Raw genomic sequence first — 7,087 nt, forward strand, 5'->3', positions numbered from 1 at the left:
CTAATAAAATAAAATGTTTGAAAAACGAATAGTGGTCCATATCTCCGCAACAGTTACATTGCGGACCCATGTTTATTAAAACTTTTCTGCTTATTTTGATTCATACTATTACCTCCTGAAATATTTTACACTATTTTTTAAACACCCTGTATATGATAAAATTTAAAACAATGCATTAATAACCATACTTGGTTAAAGCAATACTAACAGCTTTCTGTCGTTTTGTTAATATGTATACTTTGTGCAACATTGAACCAGTACTATACATTGTAATAACGAATGTGAATAGACATTATCAAACATTTAAGAATTTCGAAGAGATACCTACTTTAATTACGTTCGTTGAGCGTAGTAACATTCGTATTCAGACTGAACAATATTTCATTGCAGGTTATAAAATAAACTTATACTTAAGTTATTGTATACAGACCGCAGTATCTGAATGCATATGAATTATAATTGATACTTTATGCGCATGTAATTACAGTTGAAGTATCTGCACAACGCTATCACTTTCTAACAAACACTGAAGCTATATACGAGCTGAAACCATATTAAACATGAATGTATTATTATTTTTAACTATCCAATTCACAATTTTCTTAATTTTGTAGTATTGAATACAATGTACAATAATTGTCCAAAATGAAATAAAATTATCTCACCGTTGTATTCGTAATAAGAATGTACGAACAGTTTTAACATTTCACTAGAAATAAAATCCAATACAATAACCAACGTTTAAAGAAGGCGATATATTTATTATATTATGTCTATTCCCAGATTTTAATACATGTTATATTGAATATACATTCATAGCGCTGAGCCTCCTTTGCTTTCAGTGGAACAATTCACAATTTTCTATACAGTTTTGTTTGAATATTTCTTAATTTTACTGATCATTCAACTCTTTCACGCTGAATAAGAGTTGCATTTTCAATTTGTTATGGTCTCTTCATCTAAAGATATGTGTTCTCTTGGAATTTCCTTCTCGCCTATTCACCGTGCATTATATACACACAGGGTGATTCACAACTTATGCTAAAAAATTTGGGAATAGATGCGTAATGAGAAATGGAATCCATATCGTAGAAAAATTTTTGTAAAGTTCTTATAGTGTCCGAGAGAAAAATTATTGAGTTGTAGTATTTACAATCCTTACATCGTTGGACTTTGGGTACTAACTCTCTCTCTCTCTAATCGTTGAGGAACGAGTTGCGTTATCAAATCACGTGCTTTTGAGGGAGAGATAAAAATAGTACAGAAACATTCTCTTTCTCTTTCTGTCACTCGTCTACACTGTCTCCAAAGCATGTTTTCTCCATGTTTCCTTCAATATCTAATAGATGATTTCGAAAACTAATGTTTTCGTTATATTTTTATGGAATAATTTTCTGTCTTAATATTTAGTAATTAGCTCCATTTAGTGTCTTTTATTCTACTAAGTGTTTCGACTTACGCCCCAAAGACTGATAATAAAAAGTAAAAGTAAACAAAATATTAATTCAAAAATTGTTGAATTGATTGAGTTAATGATATTTTAACCTTATTTCCGGAACATCCTGTATAACTCTTGACAAAATTGAATATTATGATGAACTTAGGTCGAAAGAAATAGGCATTCTTTTATATCTATTATATTTATTTATACATAAATCACCAATTTATTGTATCAATTAAGAAATGAGATAAATTACTCCCTGAAGTATACTTTTTCGTGAACGATATATAATACTTTCGTCTTAGATATGGCAAATCGTTTAATAAAACTATTAACCGAATTTTTCCGTTGTAGGTGTATGATAACGGGTCTGCAACCGCCAGATAGCACCTTTAGCTCCGCATTATAGGTTCCTTCCAGCGCAGAACTCGTTTGTTTTATCACTATCTGGACAGCGAGAGTGGAATGGAGAGATGGGAATGGCCCGAGCGCCGTTCCCAATAATAATTTTCGGGTTTCCAAATGCCATCTTTACCAATGTTTTGGAAGAAAGTGGATGCGGTAATGGGTTCGGATGGAGCTAAGGGTCGAAAAATGTTTAATAGAGAAAATAATGTGGGACGTTTTCCGCATAACCTGAGTTTAATGATATCGGTTTCCGGTGCAAAATTGGCTATAAATGGATGTCCGATATTTTGATTTATTAGAAATAGGGACAGATATAGGAGGAATAAATATATATTTTTATGCTATTTGTCTTGTAGGTACAGGGTGATTCTCTATATTTTGACCCCCCTATTAACTTTTTTGTTTTTAGAGTTATAAAAAACATGAAATACAAAAGTTGCACGATTTTCTATGAATTTTTCGAAAATGAATGAGTAGAAAAACAAATGAAGGCCAAACAAAATGACCGCGGATGTTAACTTTGTTAATTTAAATGGAATACCCTGTATATCTTTACATATTTGGATAGAACGTTCCCTGTCGAGCATAGTCATATAGGGTTTGTTGAGTGCATCTCTAATAATAGGCGAGATACTATTAAAAATGAAAAAAAGGTTTTTTATTAAGAAAATACGATATCTTGTCATTGTTAGACCACTTTCAGGCATTTCTGCCTTTTTCCAATTACGTAAGTATTTACAGATTTAATTGTAATATACTTTGACAGATTCGATATTGATATGGTCCAAAATGCGTATAGGTATTGTAACTAAATCTCACTAATTAGGCCGTGAGAGGCCTATTTACTCATGGGCAATGTTATATGGTAGGTCGTGACAGTGAGTGGTAGTGATGTCATGATAACATTGTTATTGTTTGACAGTGTATATTATTATTTAATTAAAATGGGTTACACAGAAGTAGAAGCCAAATTTGTGATAATCTATTAACAAAAAGCAAGGTGCGTACATTTTTTTAAACCCTACATAATAAATTTCTATTTTATACATTAGAGAGATGTACAAAAAAATTACGAGTCAACTAAAGCATTGTTGGTACTCTATCCTCTAGGTTTTTACGTAGAACACTAACACAGTAACAAATACTCATCAAAATTATAGTAACCTATAATTAGGAACCGTGTAGAGAACAAAACTATAAATGCTTCGTTGGACGAAAAAATACATTATCATCAATGTTCATCAGAACGTCATAGTTTAAATTTGTCATGTAGAGTAAATACTCATATAGACACATTTAAAATCACACATTGTAAAAAAATTTCACTCAATTTCACTCAATTTTACTCAATAATGTATCAATTTCTGTCCACACCCTATTGAGTGAAATTTTCGATCTATTAGTATGAGTAGTAACAAAAGTGAGTGAATTTTACTTAAATCAGAGTTTCCTCTATCAAGTTAATGACTTGACTCTATATTCTGAGTTTGTAAAACCAATTAAGAGTTGATTTTTTTCTCCAAAAAGTATTATTGAGTAACTTTTTATTCAAACTTGGTTAATATTTTCTTTAAATGTTATTTTAAATATCACTGTATTAAAGTCATAAACTACTAAGATGCCACAGTGATTTCTACACAGATCTGTTTTTGAAACAACATTTTAGAAGTCTCGATTAAAAGAATTGGGTAACTGATTGGACTAATAGATTGCCATAACCTATATTGTATGTTACAGAAACGTAAGTAAGTATAGATGACAATTTAACAATCCGTTTGTTTAACCAAATATTGATCGAGACTCAATATATTATTGTTTTTAATTATTGTAATCAAACAACTGCATTTAAACACAATTATCACCAAAATAATTGTATAGGTAAACGAATACTTGTCCGGCACTACACGCCATACACTACGCCACGAGATGACCTAATGGGGACGATGGGAATAGAGAAAGATAACCAACTACGAGATTATCTGGATCATTTATTTAACAGGTACCTGTATTTGAGTGAAAGAACTCAAGTTTTAGTTCAAATATTATCAAAAATAGCGAAAATGTACTCAATAATTTCACTCAATGAATTCACTCCATATTTTTATTGCTTTGACTCACACCGATTTTATATACAATATATAGTATACAAACTACTGTTAAATGAAAATTGTCTTTAAAGTCATGTGTCCTTAAAAGTCTTTATTAAGTAGTTGCTATAACTATTGATTTCACTAATATGTGCCTTGAAAGTAATTTATTCGGGGTGCAACAGTAACAATAATAAATAATAATTTTAAAGTGCTTTTTAATATAATAATCTCATTGAAAACTTTTATTGTAACATATATAGCCTATACTATAGGAAAACACATGTCACTTTAAACGAAAAATGTGTTACCAAAACAGAACCAAATACATTCAATTAGTGAAATTACCATTGATGGTAACCACACCCTAATTTAGCCATATTTTTTTGAAGTAGATAAACATATGTTTTGTCCAAAGAGTAATAAAAATGGAAATAAATGTCACCGAAATAATACTTCTAATTTGTTGCAGTTATAATTATTTTGCGAATAAAATTTCCTTTAAAAGATCGATTTTTACGAAACAGTTAAAAGTTTATGAAAATAGATGTTGGTAAAGCGTAAAGTAATTGAAAATTTATATTCAAGTCAACCTCAAACGTGTTTTTATATAATTATACAGTGTGTTAGAAGTTTGACTGCCTTATTTTACCACTTGATGGAGTACATTAAAATAAACAAAAAACCTATATAACATGGGTCTTAAATACAACCATTTCCGAGAAAAAAATTATCAAAATCTCCAAGTTGACGTACAAAAGTTCCATTTATTAAGGAAATATAACATACAATGTTCATCACATTTTTGAACTTCTTTATGCTTAATTCTAAAAAATAATTAGAGTTGTACTAAATTTAAAATTCGATAAAATTCATAACGAGCAATGTGACAACGGCGCGGCGGTTAACACGAGCTAGTGCGCGAAAATTGAATTCGAAGGTGTCATGCGTGCATCGAAAATGATGGTGGACAGCATATGTTGTAGTTTGATTTGTACTTATGCATTTAAAAAAAATTACTGAATTTTGCTTTTTGGTAAGTACCTAAATTATTTTTAATGCGTATGATTACGACGTGAATCTTTGGGTACTTTAATTACATATTTTTCAAATGCATAATTTGATTAAAAGTTCTTGTTGTAAGAGATTCATAATTACTAAAATTCGAGCTAAACACAGCACGGCACCATCTTCGTACTACAAAATCGATACATTTTATTTTATTTATTTAAAAACTGGAAAACAATGGTCTTCAAATTTACTAAATATTTCACAATAATAGTTGTTTACATTTTTTCCATAGGACAAGTCTGCCGCGTGCATACGTGATGTACATCAGCTGTGTAACATTAGGTTAAGAGCTGTTGTCACGTTTTGATGAAACTCCCCAACATTAATACTCGCTGTATTTTGAAAACTGTTAATCTTACGCCACCACATTATATACAACTTTTTGATTCATTTATAATTACTCTATCTCATGCTGTAGTAATGGCAGTCAGACTTCTTACACCCGGTATACACTTGTTGGAAGTGGAAATTGCGGTATTTATGAATACAGCGCTATGATTAGTTTGAGCTTCGACTAAATAGCATTAAATTAGTGTTAAAAGAAAGAACAACATAAATTGTTTTCCGGACTCAAAATATTTACTCTTCTATGACCTAACAACTTCTCTTAGTACCCTGTTAATTTAAAAATATTGACGGTATCAATTCCAGAAACGTTATTGGAACTACCAGAAAATTAACCCCCTCTTTGGCGGATAAACCGTAATAATTTCATTTCAGTAGTAAAAAAAACTATTTTCTGAGCTAAGTATGCCTAAATATACAGGGTGTTTGCTAAGTCAATGCATTCCTTGTAGGAAGTTATAGTACAGGTGATTTGTGATATATTTCCTTAATATACCATATTCCGAAAACTCTTAGTTTCCGATCTACAGGGCGTTAAAGTTTTAATAAAAAAATGCAAATTTATAAATATTGCGAAAACCGCTCAGAATATTTGAATGAAATTTTAGAAGCCTTCACAGTTAACAACAATACAAGTTTTACGATAAAAATATTGTTTTCAGTTTGCGTGCATTAGAAGAAGGGGGCTTCATTTTGAGCAAGATCTTAAGTAATTACTAACTAGAATAAGGTAACAACATAATAATTACATTAGTATTTTGTTTTCATTTCCTAATGAGCTTTGTACTCATTTTATACTAAAAATTAGTTAAACGAATCTTAAATTACAGATAACATAATCTAATCTCTAATTAAATGATGAAGTTTTTAGACTGATGTGAATTGCGGGTAGTAATAACGTGTTATAATAAAATTGGTACAAAAAAACTAAGTGCAATAAATCGATTTAAATTTTTTTACTCGAAAACGGTGCGTCATAAGAAAAACAGTCTAGATACCTCTTCTCTTTCAAATTGAACAAGGAATTCAAAAATAATTTTTATATTAAGGAAAATCAGTGGCGTATCATTTTTTCTTTAAAAATATCCAGAGACGTGCCTGTGTGCGCGCCACTGGTGAAAACGAAAATAATATTTTTATCTTAAAACATGTATTGTTGTTAACTGTCAAAGCCTGTAAAATTTCATTAAAATATTCAGAGCGGTTTCCGCAATATTTATAAATTTGTATTTTTTTATTAAAATTTTAACACCCTGTATATTTTTGACAAGCACGGAACATCCTCTTTTTAACTAGGCCATGGCCAGCTGGAGTTTGCTTCTATTTAAAGGAAATATTATTTCGATCTATAAGTTGGAAATATTTAGGGTAATTAAAAAAATTAAATACGCCAGTGGTTTCTGTGCAAAACTTTAAAATACAATGAAATGCAAAAGAAAGTATCCACTTGTAGTTGTTACAGAGGTGCTCTAAAGTTAAAAGTATTAATTTATTAACTATCCAAATTTCCAAGCATTTAACTCCAAAAACAGAAAATCCTATTTGACCAGATTGCGGTCAAAGGTGTTTTCTGCGTTCGCCAAGGTTGTTTCTTAATCCTGAACGGTCTAATAATAACAGATCGAGAATTCCTCTCCCACTTCACTCCGCGTCGGTGAAGATGAGCTGGGAATCAAAGCCATCGACTTCAATTACCGGCGGGCGTGTCAAGATTCGCCACCCCAGAAGAATATCC

Source organism: Anoplophora glabripennis, unplaced genomic scaffold (assembly GCF_000390285.2).
Source record: "Anoplophora glabripennis isolate ALB-LARVAE unplaced genomic scaffold, Agla_2.0 scaffold648, whole genome shotgun sequence".
Classification (NCBI taxonomy): Eukaryota; Metazoa; Arthropoda; class Insecta; order Coleoptera; family Cerambycidae; genus Anoplophora; species Anoplophora glabripennis.